Genomic DNA, 23,965 nt, shown 5'->3' with positions numbered 1-23,965 from the left:
AGGCTTAGCATCCTATCTGGCACATGAGAAGAGCTCAACATACGATAGTTACTGACATACTGCCACGAGATCTCAGGCAGCTCTGGCCCTCTGTTTCTTTAGTTCCACTTGTCTTGGAAACCTGACTTAGGAAGGTGTTTCCTTCAAATGTGTTTTCTTGGCAGAGTAAGAATGAATGAACTAATTACAGATACTTAAAGACAGCCCATCCAGAAGTCAGCCAATCTGTCCTCTTGTCTTTTAATTCCTACCTTCTTATTCCCCAAATAGGATATAAAAGGTCCCCTTAAGATAAAAAGATCCAGGAGCTTCCTTGATAATTCATTCTATTTATAATGACTCATGGGAGAGTTTGTAAAAGGACAAGAAAGAGGGTAGTGTGGTCTCGCATAATTCCCCAGGACACTCTAGGATTCTACTCCCTAAGCATCTCACAGCTAGAAAATGCTTCTTTATGTCTAAACTTAGACTCTCCTGCTGCTATTGAAGGCTGGTTTCTAAACGAATATGGAAAACAGTGGACCACCACCGGTTTCTACACAACGAAAATCTTCTAAGCCAATATTTCCCAAAGTGTGTTCCTCAGGACACTCGCTTTCCCAGAGGATGTTAACAGAAATTGTGTGAGAACAAGGTTCCATGTTCAAATAAGGTTAGAAAACACTGTGTATTACATCTGCCTTTTCAAGATTCATAAAGCGCACTGGCATAGTAAAAGTTTAAGAAGTCCTGCAGTGAAGCAGCTTGTTCAATTTTGTTTAACCCAGAACCTTCCAAACATATTGACCATGCAACACTTTTTTCCCCCAAAACCTGCAAATGTCTTGCAGCAGTGTTCTACAGAACATACTGTGGGAAATGATACTCTAAACATATTCAAGGAAACATGTATTATAAACCCAAATCAAATGGTGGAGACATTTTGCTGAGACAGGTAGTTCATAAAATGAAGAGACTTCAGGATTGGAGGGCATTGAAGGCCATCTGGTTCCCGCTGCCCACCACGAGCTCTAGGGAAGAACACACACCTGGCTCCCTCGGGGCTCCTGTGCTCCCCCAGCCATACTGCCTGGCAGCAACCTTAACTGAAGTAACAGAAAGGGCTGGGAGCCCTGGGGTGGAACAGGCTCTCATGGAGAGCTTGATTCTCTTCTTATAAATGTCCCAGGAAAGGAAATTCTGAGGGTCCCCACTCCCAGTGGGAGTGGATTCCATCGTTGTGGCACCAAGGGAATCTGGTGGAGGACAGAGCAAACGGGCATCTGGTAAGGCTGAGTGGCAGAGCAGAGACCAAGTCCAAAACTTCAGTTACTGCAAGCTTGCATGGCTTTGTGACAGCCCTCGTATTTCTGTTACTTTGTCATGCTTGTGGCCTTTCTCTCCCAAGGCCTGTGTGTTCCTAGAGAGCAGAGATGTGTCTGCCTCACTTTTGAGCCCATGCTGCACCTAGCATAGTGCCTGATACCTAGAAGCTGTTTGGTAATTGTTGGTTGAAGACTGTTGATGAAAGACATTTCAATTCCCTGGGGTCCTCACTGTGCCCAACTCTGATCACTAATCACACAGTCTTTCCCCTCCAGAAGGTGTAAGAACATGAGTAGAATTTGTATCAACTCCTGATTGTTCTCTGGAAGTTGCATTATTGTATTTTGAAAAACAAATTTCTCACAGCTTGTTTTCTTATCACTGGGCTTTCTCATTAAAAACTGGTAAAATGTGCATGCTGCACGTGTCTGTGAGTGTGTGTGTGCGTGTGTGTGTCTGAATTCTTGTGTATACAATGATTTGCAGGGAACCAAATAACTACAGTTGAAGGTCATATCACAGCCACAGACGAATACAGGGGAGCGTTATCCCAGGATGAAGGCTGTTTTGAACAGGTGGAAGGAATGCCTCATGGGTGATGGCTTGAGAGCAGCATGGAAAGGCATCAAGGGTGGTGAGGCCAGCCAAGCCTCCCTCACTTTCTCCAGCAGGTGTGACCTTTCCAGTGTCCTGGTTTACCCATAGGCATCCACTCCCCAGTCAGCTGCAGGGACGTCTCCATGCCTCTACAGCCACCAAGCCAGGAGCAAGGGCAGGCTGTGAGTAGGGGGACAAGGTCAGTCGACTAGAGCTAAAAGCATAAGAGGTTTTAATGATTCAGATTCAGTTTCTCTGCTTGACTTTAAGGAGAAAATCAGGAAACCAAAGCACACGTTCAGACTGCATCCTTGGGTCAAGTCTATCTCCTAACCCTTCAGCGCGTGGGCCTGGGCCCGGGTGAAATGGGGAGGTAGGGGAGGTGGCATTCTGTGATGTTCTCTCTGCCCAGAGGCTGCTTCTCCCTTGCATTTCCAACCCAGTAAGCGCATTATTGTTCCTCCAGCCGCCTAAGCTAGAAACTTCAAAGGCAGCTCAAATCCCTCTTCTTTTAACTCCATATCCCATCAGTTGCCAGTTCTGTCAAATCTGTCTCCTAAATGTCTCTTGAATCTGTCCCTTCCTTTCCAGTCCCACCAGGTTGGGCCTTCATCCTTTCTCCTGTGCAACAACCTGTCAACTGAGACCACACCTCCGATCTCAGGAGACATGACCACCACATTGCCCAGCTGCCAGGTGCCATTTACATGGACGGCATGTGGAAGGCGGCCCCTGGAGCTACGCAATGTGGCAATCTCATCAGAAGCAGGACATAGTAGCAAGAGCACAGGTTTTAAAATAAGACAGTCCTGGCTTCAAATCCCGATTTGGTCATATACTGGTTGGGCGATCTTGGGCAGGTCAGTAACCTCTCTGAATTTCAGCCTGCTCACCTGCAAAATGCAGATCAGAACATCTACCATGCAGGGGTCATCTATGAAAAGTGGCTAGCGCATAGTAGGCTCTCACGACATGTGAGTTCTCTTCTCTTCAAGTGCATTCTACCCTCCATGCTGTCCCCTTCTCCCTCCTTCTCCTGGTCCCCATGCTTCAGCTGGGTCCTAACAAAGGGAAATATCTGGCCTGGGGGCTTCTCCTCCCTCCTTCTCTCCCTCCTTACCCTATAACAAGCTATTCTTAGTTATTTGTCAAATGAGAAAACTTCCGCTAAATAAGTCACCATAAGGTGTTAATTGTTTGGTGTGGCTATTTGTGTCAAGACAGAAGGCTTGAGTCGAAGGTCCAGATCTTCCAACCATAAATAATTATAACAAAGCAATAATTATAATAATGATAACGGCTACAATTTATTGACCACCAACTGTGTGCCTGGCAGAACTAAGCACTCCACATGCTTGATCTCAGTCCATCCTGACAGCAGCCCTATGGCAAGGAGTTATTGTGGCCATTTCACAGCTGAAGGAACTGAGACCCAGAGACATGAAGTGGCTTTCCCAAGGCCACACGGCTGTAAACAAAGGGGTCTGGATTCAAACCCAGACCCTAAAATTAGGATATTAGTAGCTGCCTTCAAAGCCAGCGCTCTGTGTTCTTGTACCACTTACCCACGACTGCATGTGTGGCCTCAGTGTTTGGGGCAGCAAGGGCCAGGGGCCCTATGAGTTCACTGTGATTGGGCTGTAAAAAAGCTGGCAAAACTGAGTTAAAATTGATTTCAGAATACGCAACTCAACTTGAAGATGAGTGAGACAATTTGCAGCGACAAAATGAACCCTGGTGGTCTGAGTAAAGGGATTATGGAACATCCACTAAACCTCTGCATGAGAAGGATTTTAATTACAAAAGAGTCTGGGGCTTGGCGCAGGCTCCAGACTGAGCAAGTAAACAGCAATCTTGAGAACACGGGGGAGTGGAGGTTTGCCCCACACCATGTCTGTTCAACACGCAGAACCCAGAGAAGGAATATGAGCAAACGCCAGGTGCAGCAGGTGGGGAGGAATTAGAAATAAATGCCATATAATGGAAGACATGTGTGGCTAAGCTGTGTCGAGAAGCAGGCAGGCAAAGGCAGCTTCATGAAGTTGGCCAGCTTCTGCTGAGAGTTGCTCGGGAGCCTCAGCCACCCCTAATCAAACCTCCATACCGTCACCATCATTCGAGCCACCATGCTCCCTGCTGGCCTGCAGGCCGTCTCCCTCATTGCTGCATCCCTGGCACCAACAGAAAACAGCGAAACCGAAAGCGGGTTCTTTGGTTTAATTAAACGACGAGGAGAGTAATTGTGCTGGAGAGAGCGGGTATGGATTTAGAGTTATAACATTTAAAATCGTATATTGTCTATTGGTATTTTGTCCTAGATCTTCCTCACTGAAATCCCATATTCCAAAACCCAATCTTTGTTCCTTAAATTTTTTAATCTTTTTATTTTTATCTCTTGTAATTAGACAAGTTTCCTCTTTACAAAATGGGAGAATAACACTTCACAGTGTCGCTGTGAGACTTAAAAGAGATATAAGAAAGTGTTACATAGACTGGAGGTATGATACGAACTCCTGGAGTTATTCGTTTTATTAGTAGTAACAATAAAATAGCTTGAGGAATGCATTTTGCGCACACTTTCTGGCATCGTTAACAGGCAATGAGGAGACAGTGCAGGGAGGGAGCCTTTCCAAACCCTTTGGGATTGTGCCACAAAGGTGGGTCCCTCTGCTCCTGCATAAAGCCCTCAGCCCCGTTGGCCTAAGAACCTTAACAGCTCCCTTCCTGCCAGGGCCACGGGCAACCTATACAAGGCGCCATCCCGATGCCTCTGTGACGTCGGGAATCTCTCCAAATTCCACCACCTGGCCGCAGTCGGGTTCTGACTGTCTCTCTTTGCAGACCCTTCACTCCAGAACTGGTTCTTATTCTTAACAGCGGCATTTCAAACAGTCCCCTCCTTGTCGGCTGCTTTCACCCAAGACTCAGTCTTTGATGCCCCTGCTCCATGCTCAGCCCGGCCCCTAACTGCCTGGGAGGGGAGGCTAGCAGCCTCATATCACCCAGACCACACTTCATTCATTAAACATCAATTGATTATTGAGTAAAATAACTTTAACTATTTGCATCAACATGGCTCTACGTAGCTCACAAGGCACTTTCAAAATCGCTTTTGGTCCTCACAAGCACACTTGGAGTGGACAGGACAGGTTTTGTTCATAGTCCCATTTGGTGGAAGAAGAAACTGGAGTCCCTGGAAGTTAAGTGTCTTGCTGAAAACACAGACGTGGGATTAAGATCTGGGTACCTGGCATCAAGATCAGCGCTTACTACTCCATCCCTCCCTACTGTGGGCTCAGCACTGGGCTGGGTCACCAGGAGCAGTATAAACTCAAATGCATGCACCCTTCACTTGAGGTTGTTAATGATGGACAGCCTTTAACGTTCTCACCCCAGGAGTGCTGAGAACACCAAAAGATTTCAATTTCTGAAGCCATTATTATGATGCTGGAATGATGGAAGGTATTCTTGAGACCCTATCACTCCTAAATGTGAACTCCTTATCTTTCCACCCTAATCTGATCCCTTCCCTTGGTTGGCCATCTGTGAAGGTGAGCCTTATCCACCTGTCGTTCAGGCTAGAATTTGGAACTAATCCTCTACTTCTTACATTCATTCATTCATTCAAGCTCCCCATCTCATTCATTCATGCCAACGTGCATGCACTCATTCATTGTCGTTGGAGAACATTTTACTTTCTTAACATCTCTTGAATCTGTCCCCTGCTCTCCATTCCCATTGCCTCTACCTCCATTCTGATCTTCATCAGCTAATTCCTGGACTATGAACTAACTGGCTTCCCTTTCTTCAGTCTTGTAATTCTCCAGGTTCCTTTTCTGTGCTACTGCTGGAGGGATCTTTCTAAACTACACATTTGATCATGAATCCCTCGCCACCTCCCAGTGCTCCTTACTGCATACAGGACAAAAGCAGACTCCTTAGCTAGACATACATGTCTTTTCATGCTGTGATCCCTGTCTACCCCTTTGCTCATTCTTTACCTTGACCTCCTCCACCATCCAAGTCAGGCAGAGCTGGCCACTGCCTCACAGGTATACCTGTTATCACTTAGAACTTTTTATCACACGGGTCTGTTCAAAGCTACCTCCCAAGGATCGGGTGATATTGGAGACAAATGCACTTACATTACCAGCATCTATCTGGTGCACAGCTTATGGAAAGAGGTCAAGACTGTTGACTGAATGAATTTAGGAAGGGAGCACCTGTCAGGCTGTCCCTCATCTTACCCTATGGATAGCCTGGACCTCTCAACTTCCCATGACTTTTCTTATGGCTAGATCCATTCATTTTTCCTTTGGACCCAAGGCATGGTAGAGGCCAGGCCCTAGACCTTTTCTCAGGAAAGCCCAGGAGCCACCAGGAATCCAGAATCTCTTGGGTACCCTTACATCCTCTCCCTCCCTCCAGGTACCTGTCTATTTATCTGCATCAAAGCTGGTGCTCTCTGCAAGCTGGGCGATTGCTTTTTGTGGAATAGGTCTTTGAAGAAAGCAGCAGCTGAGAGGCTAATTCATACCTGTCAGTGAATTCCATTTAGTGGGAGATCTGGTCTGAAACCTCCCAGGTCCCAGCTCTCCTGGATTCTTCTCCTTGCGTGTTTCCTATTTGTTTATCCCTATGACTAGAACATGCCTGTCTATTCCTCCCAGAAATTCTGTCCCTTCTCTGCTCTTCTTTCCCAATGTGATTCTACTAGCAGAACTTCAAAAGCAGACCATACTGTCTTGTTCCTGGCTCTGTTCCCTTTACCTTAACCCCACATCTGTGCTTAGCAAGTGCTCAACATACATTCATTAAATGAATTACAGTTCACCTGCAAACGCTGAGGAGAGTGGAACCACCTTTACAAAGCCTTCTGTCATTTGGTCCCAGGAAGAGGAAGGCCGAGGCTATGGGGAAGAAGTCTCCACCTCCACCCCAGCAGCTGTGACTGCCTTCATTTTGTATTTAGAAGACTGTTCTGTGCCTCTGGGACTAAATAAGTAGTTATTAACTGTGAAGCTGAAATCTCAGTGGGTCAAACTGACATGAGAAATGGTGGGCACTTTGTGCTCTCCCCTTAGGCTGGGGAGAGCTACCGCTTTTCTGCAGCCCTGCTTCCTTTATGAGGCATCGATTCCTCACCTCTGAGGTCCGCTGCACTCAGGATCCACTGATCAGGCCTCCTGTCTATACATCAGGTAAGAATCTCTCCCTTCCCAGGTCCCAGCTCATTAGCCTTAGGCACATAGAAACCCAAGCCCCCTATCCGCACCCCCCTGCACCAGTTTCACTCGGGGTGCAAGAAGTTGTTGAGGAAGATGAGTGACGCTGTCAATCAGAAGCCTCGGCCTCCTACTGCCTCTGCCTGCCTCCATCTCTGCAGCAGGACCAAATGATGGGGTCCCACAGGGACTGGGCATCTCACTGTCTCCCACAGGCTCAAGATCACTCAGGAGTATGCAACTGAGGCAGGATCAGGACCCAGGCCAGTGGGCTCTCAGGTGGCTTCTCAGAGTGCAAGGGAAACAGATAATGGGAGATTTTTCAGATCTTGGCCACTTTGCTTCATTCATTCCACCAAAAAAGGAAGCATCTCTTCTAGAACACACATTGTGATCAGCACTAGAAATACAACAATGAGCAAACCCCACCCTTGTCCTCAAGGAGGCAAGTCCTGAAGAGTGGTGAGGCCAAGTGCTGGGGCACCGATGAAGGTAGTCCCTTCTCTCAGCATTTCTGTTGACTTTCCTAAGCTGAGAGCTGCTTGCAGGCTGAGGCCTGAAAGATGACAGAGTTGGCCAGATGAAGAGGGGGAGGAGGAGCTTCCCAGACAGAAGTGACAGCATGCATAGAGCCCCAGAGGAGCAAGGGTGTGTGATAAATTCAGGGAACCCAAGTCACTTAGTGTGGCTGGGGTGAGCCGTGGGTGGTGGGGCATGGGGCAGGGCAAAGCCCAAAGGTAAGGTCATAAGAGGCTGCATAAGTCACGGTAAGGAGTTTGGACTTTGTCCTGAGGGTAATGGGAGCTATTGAGGGGTTTTAAGTAAGAAAGTGATATGATCAGGAATGGTTTTAGGGTGATCTCAACTCTCAGCCAAGATAACAATCCAGCTTTGAAACTCACAGGAGAGGCTTCCACCATGTAGGTTATGGCTGGAGGCTTCAGCTGGACGGATACTACTTACCGCTGGGCTGTGAATGTGAGCTGTCAGCACCACAAACATGGGGCTGGGGGAAGCCTCAGATGGTGATTAATTGAGCTGTTGATGCCTTTGACACTGAGTGGAGCCCAGTGCTGGGGACAGAGAAGCTGGATTGCTTAATAATAACAGCACTTGCCACTTCTAATGGTGCTTGTAATACAATAGCACTTATAAGGTAATAATAATAATAAATAATAATAATATGATTTGCTATAATGTCTTTTATTCTCAGCCTCCCTATGCTTTCCGAACATTCATTAAGTCCCAAACATGCTTCTCAGCAGGGCCCAGATTCCTCAGGGCTGGGAGCCTCTGTGGTAGCTGCAGCAGTCGCCAGTGGCCTCAGTTTCCCCCTTCGCTCTGGCTCTCAGTCTTCCCTCAGGGGCTTGTTTACAGACCACTGTCAGGAGCCGAGGGGTGCACCCTGCCCAGAGCCCGCAGTGGGTCAGCAGAGAGGACCTGGGTCTGTCACCTACATTAGCAGGGGATGTGTGACTTCCTGCTCTTAGAGTCTCAGTGCCTTCCGCCTGCTTCCCTGGCTAGATGGCTCCTTGCTTATCCTTTCACCAGGCGGTAGGGGGCGGGGGAGGAAGTAAAAGAAAGAAACTAGTTTACATGGTAGGCGCATGCGATAGGCAGGATTCTAAGATTATCCCCAGGACTGTGACTACGAGGAATTTTACTTGCATGATTAGGCTACACTACACGGCACGGCTGACTTTAAAAGAGGGCGATTATCCAGGTGGCCCTGACCTAAGCACACGAGCCCTTTAAAAACAGTTTTCTTTGGCTGGTTGCAGAGGAGGGAGCCAAAGAGATTCAAAATGGGAGAAGAACCGGACTAGAGGGAGTCTCTCCATTGATGAGATGGAGAGACCATGGGCAAGGACCCCAGTGGCCTCCAGATGCTGAGAGCTGTCTCTAGACAAGAGCTAGCAGGAAAACAGAGATTTCAGTCCTACAATCAAAAGGCCGCAAATTCTGCCAACGACAGGAATGAGGCCTGAAGCAGCCCCTGAGCTCCATCCAGAGGTGTGCACGGCTGGTCGACACCTTGATTTTAGCCTGAACAGAGAGCCCAGTCATGCTGTGCTGGACGTCTGACCTACAGAACTCTGAGCTACCTGGTGGTGGTTTAAGTTGCTAACTTTGTGATAATTTGTTACACAGTAATAGAAAAGTAATACAGCACAGAAGAGCAAGAGAGATGGGTTTGACAAGAAGATGTGGGCTGGGTGGTCACGGCTAATTCTCAGCTCTACCACTTGCTGATTGCATAACCTTAGACAAGGCTCTCAAACTTCTCTGGGCCTCACTTTCCTGCTTTGTAGAACTTGAACACGTACCTTGCGGTGAGATTTTGAAGATGAAAGGTTTTGAACATAAAGTATGGTGTCTGGTACACTGCTGGCATCCAGAACCAGACAGTGACTATTATGACAATACCAGCTTGTGGAAATGGGTAGATTTTTATTATCAGACTCTCGATTGTGGCTTATTGGGAATTGCTGGATCACTGGGCAGAAGGGGAGGCTGAGGCATCCCTCTTTGAATTAATGGGACTTCTGAATCCTTAACAAATTTGTGACAGAGGTCAAGGCAGGTCTCCTTTCTCCCAAAGCTCTATTAGACAGAGGCCTGGGCAGCCAGAGGAGCACGTTTCCATTATGTTTCCTGAGACATTGAAGAGGAGTAGTCCCCAGAGTCTAATTCTCATTTCAATTTGATTTATTTCATATGCACAGTCTGGTGCACCCAGTCAGCAACGCACACAGGCGTAGGTGTGAGAGCTTGTGTGTATGAGTGCGTGTGTGTGTGAGGGCAGATACAAGCAACGAGTTTCAACTTCTATTAAATGGATGGCACGCAAATATCTCAAACTCGGTTCTGGGAGCCCCTTGGGACCTATGTTCGCTGTCATGTCATTTGTCAAACGTCAGCAAAGGGGTTGTCTGATAATTGGTTCCTACGATGCGAAGCAGAGTTTCTTCACCTCCGCCAGGGTCTCAACACCCCCTATCGAACGCTTCTTCAGTTTCTACTGATTTTCCTAGTAATCCCCATTCTGCTTTCACACCCGCTGCCACCTACTGTAAGGAATCAAGTGTATCTGGAAACTCCTGCCTCACCTCTAATAATCAGAGCTCACTGGGAGGCCCAGGGGCTTGCCTCCTCCTCCCCAACCCAAGCTCTGGGACGGATAGAGGCCTATTTCGGTCATTTCCATTTTCAGTGATCCTGCATCCCTGGTAATGGTGCCTGGTTCTTCTTCCAGGATAATTGACAACAATGCCTCATTTCCCCACCCCCTCAGATATACTGATTAATCAGTCCCAGCTGAGACTAACTCTTGCTGTGGGTAGAGAGCAGGTGAAGGGGCACAGATGGATATCTCAAATATGGTAGTTCTTGGAGAAGCCTCCCCTGCAGCCTGCTCACCTGGGCTGGCCAAGGGGAGGGTCCCATCTCCGAGGCCTTTTCCTCTTCCCTTGCCCAGCATGACTTGGTGAGCAGCCCCACATCTGCCAGCCAATGTAGGTAGCGGTTTGATGGGTCCAGAGCTCTGTACCAGGTACGATCAGAGTAAGGAGAGGGGAAGTTTCAGAAGCTCTGAGGAAGGAGTGCCCACCTGTAGATGTGGCAATAAAACAGGTGGACAGAGTATTAGATATGAGCCCTGCCAGCCCAGGGTTGCCTGGAGCTCCAGCTGAAGTTAATCTATACCACCTAGCATCTTAGAGTTGGGTCTGTACCTGTGCCTACTGTCGTCTGCCCCAGCAGCAGTCTTTCTCCAGGAAGGAATTGCTCCTTTCTCACCTCTCAGGGTTGGAAGGCCCTACCAACGAGGAAGAGCAGAGAAGGGGCCAGTCTGCCAGTCCGGGCTGAGCCTGCTTCATGATAAGGGATGAGGCAGACTCCTGAGTTGGCAGAATAGAGTTTGCCCATCAGATACTGATTAGTAGCTGGCATCATGGGCACATCAGGGCCACCTCACCCATACGGCTGGCCAAATCACCCTGCTTTTGCCCAGGGCGGCCCTGGCTTAGATTCTCTCTTTAGGCCAGAGGTGCCCATCACCTTGAAGTGGGACAATTGTTGACAGCTATCCAAGTGAGCGTGGAGCATCTCAGGCATTTGTGACAAGCTACCATCACGATCAAGGTGTTAACCAAGGTCCATTTGAGACTCACGCCTTCCCTCTTCACCTGCCTTACACAGGACAGGGAAGCTGGCAGTTGGCTGCCTGTATGGAGTAATGGGAAGGCTCTGAAAGGTTCTCCCCACCCCAAAATACCTTCCTCATCAGCTCCACGATTTCCCATACTATCCAAGTCCTTGGTTAAGGCCTTGGTTAAAAAGCAAATGTTGTCTAAGGCATTAAACTGTGTGTTCCTTCACTTACAACATCCTACCACCTCCCTTCTTCACCTGGCTAGCTCCTATTGATTCTTGAAGGCCTGTTGGGTGTTGGCCTCCACCAGGAAGCTTTCTATGACCCTGCCAGTCTAGGCCCGAGGCCCTTCTTTGATGGTCCCCTATTGCTCTGTGGATATCTTCATCACTTTATTTAACCCAGTGATTTACGACAATCTGTTTGGGTTTCTCTCACCCTCTGGTCTGACCTCTTCAAAGATCAGACTTTATTCATTTTGCATCCCTGACACACAGCACAGTAAGTACTCAATTAATGCTGATCCAGGGAATGCGTCGAACATGGGTCAGAAGACCTCCAATCTCTGCTCCTGACTCACTGTGGGAGCTTAGGCAAGACACTTTCCCACTTCAGTTATTTTTCTACAACCATAAAATGATAAGATTTAGTTAGATGTTCTCAAAGATCCCTCCAAATTCAATGTTGTCATCAGCCCTTAACACCTTGGCACGAGTTAGATTTTGAGACTGGGGAGACCCATCACCTATCAGGGCTGTTGAGGAGGTGATGGGTTGGGCACAAGACACAAGACAGGCACTTGTGGGCAAAGGGGAGTGAGGGACCCAGATAGCTCCCAAGACAGGGGTGCTGCCACACTTGGGGAACCTGGACAGTGGAGGACACTGGATGGACAAGTAAGCCAGACAAGCTCACTGAAAAACTATGAAGAGGAAAGTCACCTACTTCACACAGAAAAGAAGCTGGCCAGGAGAATTCATCCAGTCACTTATTATAGATTCATCCAATCCATGAAGCCAACAGACTTTCAGAGTTGAAAGGACTCTGGAGATCCTCTAGTTTATGTCCAGAGGAAAAAGGACTTGTCCAAGGGCACATGGTCAGTTAATGGGACAGCCAAGATAGACCTTGGACCTGCTGGTGCCAACTCCAATGCTGAAAATGTCCAGCAACCTTGTGGGGCAGATGGGATGTCATCTGACCTGCACCTTCCTTTGCAGGTTCTGGTTGCCCTCTCTCCATCACACCCTTTGCTCCAGCCACAGAAAGTACTGAGCTCTTTCTCAGGCCCATGACTTACCTCTGCCAACACGTCACTCTCTCATTCTCATGTCTAACCATCCTGCAATAAACGATTCAGAGGAAGCCATATCTGCAAACCTTTCTCCAAGCTCCCAAAGAAGCACTAAATGCTCCCTCCTCTGGGCTTCCACACCTTACATTTATAGACTGAGTGCTCTTCAAGCCACATCGTCCTGCTGCTTGTATTCCCCAGCACACAGTAGGCACTTAATAAATGCTTGCTGAATAAGTGTAGTTGATTTTAGCATTTCCCATAGGTAAGTTGCTTAATCATGGTTGGCTAACCACTTTATAATCTTATAACTGGGGCCAAAAGGCTTCCAGCCATCAACCACAGTTTCCCCAAATGCAAATGCAAAGACTAATTCTTCAGTCAATGCCTCCAGAATTTCCTTCGAATTCTCCCTGCCATTCCTCCTTCTGAAGACATCCCTCTCTACCAATAGCCTAGTTCAGAGAACACGAACAGGAGGGTTAGCAGTCAGAGCGCACAATTTGGGAGGAACAGCTTCTCCTTAAGGTGCTGTTGTACCCATGTACGCCCAGGAGACATTTGTCACTGCCAGATCTGCCACCGCTCAGGGTTGTATCTGGTGGGGGTGGTACCTTGGAAGCTCAGACAGACACATGGGGAACTTTCACTCCATTACTCTTTTCCTAGTTGCACTAAAAACATATTTATTCACCAAAGTGTACTGGATTATGCAGAGTGGTTCTCCTAAAAGGCTCAATAAAGGTGAAATATGTGGATAGTCTTAATAATTTTACAATAAACTACACTTTAGAATCAATTGCTCTGGCACTAGAAAGTTGTCCATCTGATGGATTGTAGCTGTTGGCTAGTTCTGTGTGCGTGTGTGTAGGAGTGTGTGTCTGTGTGTGTGTAGGGAGATGTGTGTGTGTGTGTGTGTGTGTGTGTGTGTGTGGTGTCTTTCGGTAAAAGACTGTAAGATATGGAAGAGGCTCAAGCACCCTGGGAACTGTAGTTCCAATGAGGTCAGAGGCCAATTTTGAAATGTTTCTGCTAACAGCTTTGAGTTTTGGAAAGCTAGAGGGAATAAATCAGAAAACTGACGTAGAAGGATAGAAATACTCAACTGGGAAATGGGAAAGAAGGGAGGGAAGGAAAATAATGTTTACTAGCAGCCCACTGAGGATTAGAAATTTTCCATGTTCTTCGAAAAATAATGTTATAAGAATTATTAACCCCATTTTACAAAAGGGAAAACTGAGACCCCCTTAGGTTAAGTAATGTGCCACATGTACATCTAATGTATGGGAGAGCCCAGATTCAAACTCAAGTCCTCTGTGATCTCAGGCCCTGCCTACCTCCATTAAACCATATTTCCATCCTCTGTGTCAACATAGTCCTGAGGCTCACCCAACCTCATGTGCCAAGCCAAAAAGACAGCAGAAAGGACTAGATAATTTCATAATGACCTTGAAAACCTGAAGGAAAGGTTTTGTTTCAAAGAACTTTGGGTTCTGGCTCCATGAGTCAGGTGCCAGGTGCGGGCCTAAAGAGGCCACTTGGCCAAGGCCGGCCTGGACATGGTGTGGCCACTGGAGAAAGCAGCCCCAGGGGACAGATAGGCCACTCAGCCCAATCAGACTGTCCTTGCACTCTTCTGCCTCTTCCTACCTCAACGATCTTTCTCAGTGTCAACTATTGGCATCAGGGTTTGACACCGCCTTCACCCATCAGAACCCAGTGAAACTCTGTCTCTTGGGGATCCTGAACTAACCTACTGTTCATGGTCCTGCATACCCTTAATTCTAAATCTGTCCAGCCCAGAGTGGAGGAGGACATTCCAGACTGAGTAGTCATGATGTGGGCTAGGAAAGTGCCCAGGTGTCCTCAGGAAAAGGCAGGCTGGGCCCAGCTCCTCCTGGCTGAGCTGAGGGCCTTTGTGCTCATGGGCTAAGTCAGGACAAGCTGAATTCCTGTTGGATTCAAGGAGATGAACCATCTCAGCTGGCCAGCCCTCCTAGTCCAGAAACTCTATAATGTTATGAACTGCTCCACTCAGTCACTCAAAATATCTTATTGAGAACCCACTCTGTGCCCATAGGCCACTGGGGTTACAGTGATGGACAAGCCAGACTTAGTCTCACCATTATGAAGCTCAAAGTCTGGCAGAAGGGTCAGACATAGAGGAAGAAACTCCCACTTGAGATGAATGATACAAAATACAAAACACAGGGCACTATGAGAGTGTGTAACAAAGGACTCAACCTAGTCGGGTGTCAGGGGAGACCTCCTTGAGGAAAAAAGGAACATTTAAGTAAGACCTGAAAAATGAGCAGGGTTGATTCCCAAAGGAAGGAGCAGAAGAGCAGGATGGTGAGCATGCTCACTTCCTCTGAAATCAATTCCTTCCCTCCTAGTCTGCCCTGGCTCCCCTTTCTGTAATAATTTTAGCAATTTCAATTACTTATGGCTAATCTCTCTGATAAACCTTTAGAAAAATAAACATAGGCTCAGTCTGCTTGACAATAACATGAACCCAGAGGAGAAAAATTGGCTGCATATATCCATTCTGCCCGAACAAGATAGGGACTGGGGTACGGAGAGGTTATTTCTGCAGGACTCACTGGGAACCGGCTTCAGGCTGGGAATCCAAGGAGACAAGAGCTGAACAGAAGCTGCTCCACAGGCCGTGCGGGCCCTCCAAGCCGATGGGTCATGCTTTCCTCTCTCTAGGAAACGTTCCCAACCCGTGGGTGCTGTGAATTGAAATGCCCCCAATAGTGTGTAGGATGGAACAAGTCCAGGGCTGAAAAGACCCTCAGAGATCACCTAATGCAACCTCAACTTTTCGATGAGGAAGCTGAAGCCCAGCGAGGAGAAATGCTTGCCAGGATAAATGGGGTAGGGTGAAGTGGTTAAGAGCTACCTGCCTGGGTTCATGATTTGGCTTCACTATATTGAGCAAGATATAAAAACTTTATGAGCCTCAGCTTGCTCATCTCTAAAATGGGGATAAAACCATGCCTCCTGCCAGAGTTGTTGTGTGAGATGTAAATGAGAAAATAACTGAGAAGCACTTATTACAGAGCCTTGCGTGTAGAAGGTATTCAGCTTATCACTATGTCACCCCGCTGGGTAGTGGTGGGGCCGAAGCTAGAAGCCACAGCTGCTTCACTGCCCGTCCTCTGCATGCTGAGGCCTCCTGATGGTGTAACCCTTCCTCATGCCTTCCAACACTTAGCATTTGGCTCCTTCTCTCTAGATTCCCCAAGAGAAAAACTCTAAGGTGCCTGCTGCCTTATATACACGGCACAAATGGCGGCCTGCCCTCCAGCATGGCGGCAGTGCCAAAAGCACGGAGCTCTGGCCCTACCTGAGGCCTGGCAATAAGATGGTGGTCACAGCATCCAGCTAGCCATGCCACCTACAATACCTGTGGCAGCCCAGGTGGCCCACAGACCACACAGCCTCCAGCTTCCGGTGCCCAATTATTCCCCACCTTTCACTGACATTTCATGACTTTTGACCCTTACCCTTAAATCTCCATGCTTCTCCCTGTCAAGCTGGCAGCTTCCTCCTTGGGCACAGGGCCCATTTGCACTCTCTGACAATAGATTAGGGTGATTTTATCTTTTCTATTAGGCAGTGATTGCGAATCTCCCTGGGTTCATTAGGAGCTGGATAATCCTTCCAGATTTATTAGCTCAAACTGCACTTCCTCCTGCACCTTTTTTCTGCAGACAGCATCTCTGCTGTCTCAGCGGCTGGCTGGGCTTTGCCCAAAGGCCCTTAACGCTTCATGTCCTCTATCCAAACTTCCATCAGTCTTGCAGAACAACGGTTCCTCCAGCCAAACCCAGAGCTGCCTGGAGGACAGAGACTCCTTCCAGACTAAAGAGCAGAACGAGCACAGCGAATGCATAACCGTCCTGTGCATGCCCCACCTGGAAGAACCAGGCAGGACTGGCAGGCTAGCCCCCCCAGAAAAGAGCACTCCAGGTACAGACCCTTTAGAAGAAAGCTGATGCCATCATCACTAAGTGCTAATTTTCATATACAGGATCAGCTAGCCTCTAAATGGCCATGCCAGGGTTAGAATGCTAATTGCTTTTCCAGCATACAGGAAAGAGATGTGACGATGATTAATAATGTAATAATGTGGCAGATATTGCTAGTGGGTCACCACATCCATTGCCTCCTCTCCCTGGGCACATGGTAGATGACATTTCCCAATCTCCCTTACAGGGAGGTGTGGGCACGTGACTGAGTTTTAGCCAATGGAATTGTGAGGACAAATACTATGTGCCGCTGCCATAAGGCCTGGCCCATAAACCCTGCTGTGTCTGACCCTCTATATTTTTTCCCATTCCTGGCCTCTCAGACACAAGGTGGTATCAACAACTAATTTTTAACTTTACCAAGACTTTTTGAGACAGATATTATTATTCACATTTTACATATGAGGAAACTGAGGCTCCCAAGAGTTTTGGGGGCACACAGCTAGTAAGCTCCTGAACTGGGGATTTTTACCAGGTCTGACTGACTTACGGATTGGGGTTTTCATAGACTGGCTTCTTTCTCATTATAAAGCTTCTTAATCAGGACTCTCAACTTCAGTCATGTGGTCTTGTTGCTTTCAATTTGCAAACTCCAAATAGAAATAAGAAACACATCTGAACACAGCCTACTCATTAAGATGGCTATTGTCATAAAAACAAAAAAATAGCAAGCATTGGTGAGGATGTGGAGGAACTCAAACCCTTATACCTTACTGGTGGGAATGAAAAATAGTGCAGCTGGAAAACAGTTTGGTTATTCCTCAAACATTAAACATAGAATTATCATATGATCCAGCAATTCCACTTGCAGGTATATACCCAAAGGGATTGAAAGCAAGGACTTCAACAGACATCTGTACACTTATGTTCATAGCAGCACTATTCACAATAGCCAAGAGTTGGAAGCAACACAAGTGTCCATATTGATGGATGAATGGATAAACAAAATGTGGTATGTACATACAATGCATTATTATCCAGCCTTAAAAAGGAAGGAAATTCTCACACATGGATGGCCCTTGAAGACACTACACTAAGTGAAATAAGGAAGACGCAACAGGACACATATTGCATAATTTCATTTACATGAGGTACTTAGAATAGGGGAATTCATAGCAACAGAAAGTAGAATGGTGGTTGCCAGGGACTGAAAGGAGGAGGGAACAGTGAGTTATTGTTAAATGGGCATGAAATTTTAGTCTGGGAAGATGACAAAAGTTCTGAAGATGGATGGTGAGGATGGTTGCACAACAATGTGAATATACTTATTGCTACTGAATGGTGTGGGGACCTGGAATTGGCCACCCCAAGATATGTCTCTTTGGCATCAGGATTATTTGAGGCTGATTGCTTTTGATAAACTGGGACAGGGAAGGAGGCTCTGAGGAATGGAACTTGCCCTTCCTTAGGACACATTTACATTTGTAAGGTAAATCTCTATCTGTAAAAGGTGCCTCCCTCTCTGTACCAGGAAGAAGAAAGGAGATGACCTTCTCTCTAAAAACTCTTAATCAATACCAAAGGCAAGGACTTAAATCTGCATTTTATTGTGCTTGTCTGGTAACCTCCTGTAACTAACTTCCCTCCCCCTCCCAACTTTGGCATTTCTTTAAGGATTAAGCATCTTTCCTTAGGCTAGGAACTGATTGCTGTGCTCACCTGTGACCACCCAGCTCCAGACAATAGACTTGCCTCCGGCTACACCCTCCGAGCAGACCACTACCTGCTGTGTCCATCAAGTACTTTGCAATCTCGTGACTATTGTGGAGGGACATTTCAATCACATGTGAAACACCCTGTTTGGGGGAATATAACCACTCTGTGCACCCCACTTCTCCGGTGCCCTTTCTTCCTTCGGGAAGAAAGGCCCCGGGCCATGGTTCCTCATAAAGCTTTGTTTAATTTTCTCTTGCTATTCTGTCTCATGTGAATTTAATTTGTTCTCCGGCCAGATGAACCCCCATTTGGGAAGAGGAAATGTCTTCCTCCCCTACAATGGTCACTTAAAAACAGCTAAAATCCTGAATTTTTCGTTAATATATTTTACCACAATAAAAAAAAAGTTAAAAAAAAGAACAAAGTTCTGATATATGCTGTAACATGGATGAACCTAGAAAATAGTATGTTAAGTGAAATAAGCTAGACATGAAATGACACATATGGTATGATTCCACGAATATGAAATATCTAGGAGAGGCAAATTCATAGAGACAGAAAGCAGACTAGAAGTTACTAGGGGCTGAGAGGATGGGGAATGAGGAGTGACTGCTTAATGGTTATAGAGTTTCTGTTGTGTGTGATGAAAAAGTTTTAGAAATAGATAGTGGTGATGGTCATACAACATTGTGAATGTAATTAATGCCACTGAATTGTAAACTTAAAAATGGTTAAAATGGCAAATCTTATGTTGTATATATTTTACCAGAATAAAAACAAATCTGGATAAAGGCAGGAATTAGTTCTCCAGGTTGCTTGTGCATCTGTGTCTTTTGCGACTTCTCAGAGTACTTTGCTTGTGTGCCTTCCTTTCTTCCTTATTTGATCCATCTCGCTTCAGCCTGGACTCTTGACTCCTTACCTTGGCTATCACCAGGACCTGCTTCCTTCTGGTTCCTCTCCAGATCTCTGGCCAAGTGCACATCCCCTGGCTCTCAGTTTACCATTAAAGAGACCATGCCTGGGCCCCAGGAGCTGACCCTTTGCCTGGGGCTCCCACCTTAGCCAGATGCCTTCAAAGGCCCATTCCCACCTGTCAATCAGAGACTTGCTCCCATTCGACTGAGTCCTGACCCGTTAGAACCAGGAGCAAGGCCAAGAAGTTGTTTCACTGATCAAACCTCTGACACCAGTAAAAACTACCCCAAATCCCATTTTGAAATAGATGTATACATAAAAGACCGGGAGATCTGTCCTCTGTGTACCTTCGACATCTACAAACTTCCTGTCAGCAGCCTCTTCCTCTCTTCTGGAGAAGGGTTGTCCCTGTACATGGGTTCTCCCTCCTCTTGCTGAAGTGTCCCTCTCATTGCCTGGCATCTCCCTGAGCCCCAGCTTCCACTGGACCCCCAGAACTGGCTCTTCCCTGGACCTGTCCAGCTTCTCCCCTGGCTCTGCCTGTGGTAGCGGCATGATCCTCCTGGCCAGCCTCAGCTCTCTCTGGCTCAGTTCCTCTCTTTGCATGAGTCATCCCCACCAGCCAAAGCTCAGGGCCAGCACACTTACTCTCCCTGCTGGCCAGACCCTGATGGGGAAAGAAACTGTGTTTCTATAGAGTCAAAGGAATTGATGGTTTAGAAGTTCGACTCGTGATGGATATTTGGTCCCAACTCTGGTAATGAGTGATCAAGTGATTGACTCTGGAATCAATCTAATTCATTTATTACAGATGCCCCAAATCAATCAGCCTTCTTAATGGCTGGATGCAACTGAGGTGGGGACTCAATCAATTAGTCAGTAATAACCGACACAAACAAACCCCACGATGGTCAGTTCAGTCGTGCACAATAACTGAACTACCTAGCTCTATTCATTCTCCGGAAGTAAATAAAATGGCATTTTAGGAGTCACTTTTACAGGCCATGAGAGGCTGGGCAGCATAATAAGTATCCCCCGTTCCTTTGAACACATGGGAAGCAGAAATAGGACTTTTACCCTCCCTTTACCAAACTCGTATTGTGAGCCAGTTTGCTGTGTGGATATTATCTCCTGAGGCAGGTATTATTAGTGTCCACTTACAGATGAGGTTGTTGAGGCTCAGAGAGGTTAAGAAACTTGCACAAGATCACATAGCTGGTAGCTAGCCCAACTAGAATTCCAAGTCATGTCCACCTAATGCCATGGCCTGTGCCTTTCTGGCTCACTGTGCTGGCTCTCAAAAAGCTAATCTGAGCACCTGCTGCATCAATGTGGCAGAATTCAGAGAGATGGGACATGATGGGGGTCCCTGAGGAATTCACAGAAGGAATAAATAAGAGTTCAAGCCTGGGCTGCATCTGTAACTGGGGGGATGGGACTGGAGAAGCACAGAGGGTAACTGACTACCCTCTGTATGAAGCCCCCCCTCACGGCCCAAGATTCCAACTCCAAGTGGGCAGGGAGAGTGGGCTTCAAATCAGTTTCTTTATGCCTAATAGACGCCTGTCCCTTACAGAAAGACAAAGCACTAATGAGAGGCTTCCAGAATATTCTCTCATGGCATGATTTTTGCAATGGCTCTGCTTCTAATTTCTCTAATTTTTCTTTATTCAGCCATCAGCATTCACGCAGTTACTTCTCTGATTTCCCCTTGCAAAATTACTAACTGTGTGAATCTTGTTAATTCCAGGTTCAAAGAACTCTCTGACTGAGGCCTGCTCCGAGAGCGCATCTCATTTCGTGCCCATCCGAAAAGGAGAAAAGCTCTTTGAAAACTGGAAGTGTCATAGTGTTGTTAAAAAAAAAAATTACAATGCCTTAGAAACATACAGTACTTTGCAATTTATAACGCATTGTTACTTATCCCCACAACCACCTTGTACGATTTCATTATCCCCATTTTACAAATGAGAAAACTGGGGCTCAGAGAGTCAGTGTGATTGCTCCAAAGTCACACAGTGAGTGTAAAGTAGTGTGGGGACTTGATCTCCTGACTTCCCAGACCAGTGCTTTTCCCACCAGATTAACCATCGCTGTCAATACTATCATTTCTGAGAAGAGGCAGTGGTGGTATACAGTGTGAGTGCTGCTTTCCTAAAAATCTCCGAGCCAAGCAATTCCACCTCAGTCTGGTCACCATCCAGAGAACACACATTCCAAATCAGTGACCTCCTTCCATCTGGTAAGTGACCCCATGTCTCCTTGCTGCCAGCCTCTCCCTCCTCAGCTGCCATGGCTGCCATATGCGGGGCGCGTCCCTGGCAGGCTGGCATGAGGCAGACGGCCTCTGGCCTGCCTCTTCCACTCCTCCCCTCCACCTCCCAGGCTCCCCACACGGAACACACTGCACTTTAATCTCTCTTTACTCTTCTGCCAGCCTGCCAGGGCTTCCCCAGATGCCTCCTCGCTTTAAGCAAATGCTTTTGCACTGCTCGGGGAATAGTCGAAGCCTTTTCTCCCCTTTCACGTGTTAATGCTCTGATTTACAGCGGCAGTGCTAGAGAGGAAAAAATAAATAAATAAGCAAACAAAGTAGTTCCTTCTGTTTTACATTTTGAGGGGCAGTGACTGGGATGGGGCACGAAGGCAATTTCTGGGGTGCGAGTAATGTTCTGTTTCTGGATCTGGGTGCTGCTTACACAGGTGTGCTCACTTGGACAACGTTCATTAAGCTGAACACATACGCTTTGTGGGGTCTTCTATATGTGTGCTAGACTTCAGTTTAAAAATTCCAACAAGGAGCAGGCAGTTTTGTGGTGGTGGCGAGCTAGGCGACGGCTGAATGGCTCTCTGGTGAGCCTGCTGTGGAGGGAGTCCCTGTACCAGAAAGGAGGCTACACTGGATTCCTCTAAGGAGCTCAGCTCTGAGAGCAAAGGCCTGGAGGACGCTTCAGGGTTCACAACTCCACAGTAGCCCCAAGAAAGGGCTCGTCATAGAAACCTAGAGCTGGAGAGGAACAAGGATCACAGAGTCCCAGCCTGTCTCTTTGGGCAGGCATCTCCTCAACCACACAGGACATTTCGGCAGACCTGGTCCCTAAATCCAGGGAGGGACACTGCACCATCTCCTAGGTTACCCTATCACATATGTTGACCAAGAGAGTCTTAACTTCTAGGTAATCTTTTTCCTTTCTTTCTTTCTTTCTTCTTCTTCTTTTTCTTTTTTGGTGAGGATGATTGGCCCTGAGCTAACAACTGTTGTCAGTCTCCCTCTATTTTTTATGTGGGATGCCGCCACAGAGTGGCTTGATGAGCAGTATGTAGGTCCGTGCCCAGGATCCAAACCCACAAGCCCCAGTCTGCCAAGGCTGAGTGCACAAATTTAACCACTATGCCACAGGGCTGGCCCAACCTTTTTCATTTTAAGATTTAAGAGTCAAATCTGTGAGGTCGAATGCTGCTCCCTAACTTATCAAAGATCTTAAAATTAATTAACATCTGCCTTAAATCCTCTAACTAGGTTACTTCCCAGGATGGATGTAAATAGATAAATGAATAATAATTAACTGACATGCCCATCCTGGAGCAGCCCATAAGTCTAAAGTGACTCATTGTTTCTGGACATGCCAGGTACTTCAAATCTCCAAGAATGTGGATATGCTGTTCCCTATTCTGGAATGCTCTTCCTTTCTTTGTTTCTCTACAAAAACCCTACCCATCTCTCAGGGTGTAGCTTCATGGCCCCTTCTTGGGGGAAGCATTTCCTGCCTGCCCCAGGCTGAGAATGCGGCCCCCGCTCTAGGGTCCAGACCACTGTGTATACATGTCTACCAGAATTTACCGCTTTGCACTGCAATAGGTACTTTGAGTTGAAATTTTCAAGGCGGACTTAGTTTCTTATTCCCATTTCAATCTCTAACCCCCGGCCCTGTTATATCAGAAGCACGTCTGGACGAAGGGGCCACCTAGTTAAGTGAACTGGACATCTCATACATTTATAAAATAAAATAAACTTCTTCTCTGAATGATTGTTTATAACAGCTCTATTTGTAATAGGCAAAAACTGGAAACAACCAAAATCTCTCTCAAGAGGTAGCGGTTAAGCAAACTGTGGTGCGTTGACACCAAGAAATACGACTCAGCAATAACAAGGAACAAACTATTGATTCATGCAACAGCTTGGCTGGATCTCAGGGGCATTATGCTGAGTGAAGAATTTCACCTCGAAAGGTCATGGACTGTATGATTCCATTTACAGAATATTCTGGAAATTGTAAAATCATAGAAATAGAGAACAGACTAGTGATTGCTAGAGGTTAGGGATGGTGGGGAGAAGGGTGGTGGGTGTGACTGTAAAATGGCAGCATGAGGGACATCTTTGTGGTGATGAAATAGTTTTAACAGTATGTTGTAATTACGTAAGATGTAACCATTGGAGAAAATTGGGTTAAAGGTACATGGTACCCTTCCATAATATCTTCCTATGACTATAATTATTTCAAAATAAAAAGTAACAAAATTTTTTTAAACCTGTTCTCTGAGGTTCTTTCTGCTCTCTAATTGAGTGTGTCTATACTTCATGGCGACCTCTCATGTTCCTTAAAGCTTTACGGTTTCAAAACACTTCCACACAGATTAAATCACATCATTTCAAAATTACCGCAACTCTATGACATAGCTGTCCTTACCCCCGTTTCACAGATACAGAAATCAAGGCCTGGTGCTTGTTGAAGGGCACCCAGCTGGTGTGTGGCAAAGCCACTGCTCCAACCTGACTTAA

The 23,965-nt window shown here is 46.8% G+C and overlaps 1 protein-coding gene across 15 annotated transcripts in view; it reads right to left on the bottom strand.

Moving 5' to 3' along the window:
• The window catches only part of GRIK4 (glutamate ionotropic receptor kainate type subunit 4), a 413,573-nt gene that overhangs the window by 118,512 nt on the left and 271,096 nt on the right, over positions 1–23,965 (bottom strand). The gene's annotated exons all lie outside the window — the stretch shown is intronic.

The sequence above is a fragment of the Equus przewalskii genome, chromosome 6 (assembly GCF_037783145.1).
Source record: "Equus przewalskii isolate Varuska chromosome 6, EquPr2, whole genome shotgun sequence".
Taxonomy (NCBI): domain Eukaryota; kingdom Metazoa; phylum Chordata; class Mammalia; order Perissodactyla; family Equidae; genus Equus; species Equus przewalskii.
The sequence above is the reverse complement of the archived record's forward strand: the minus strand, read 5'-3'. Positions and strand labels throughout refer to the sequence as shown.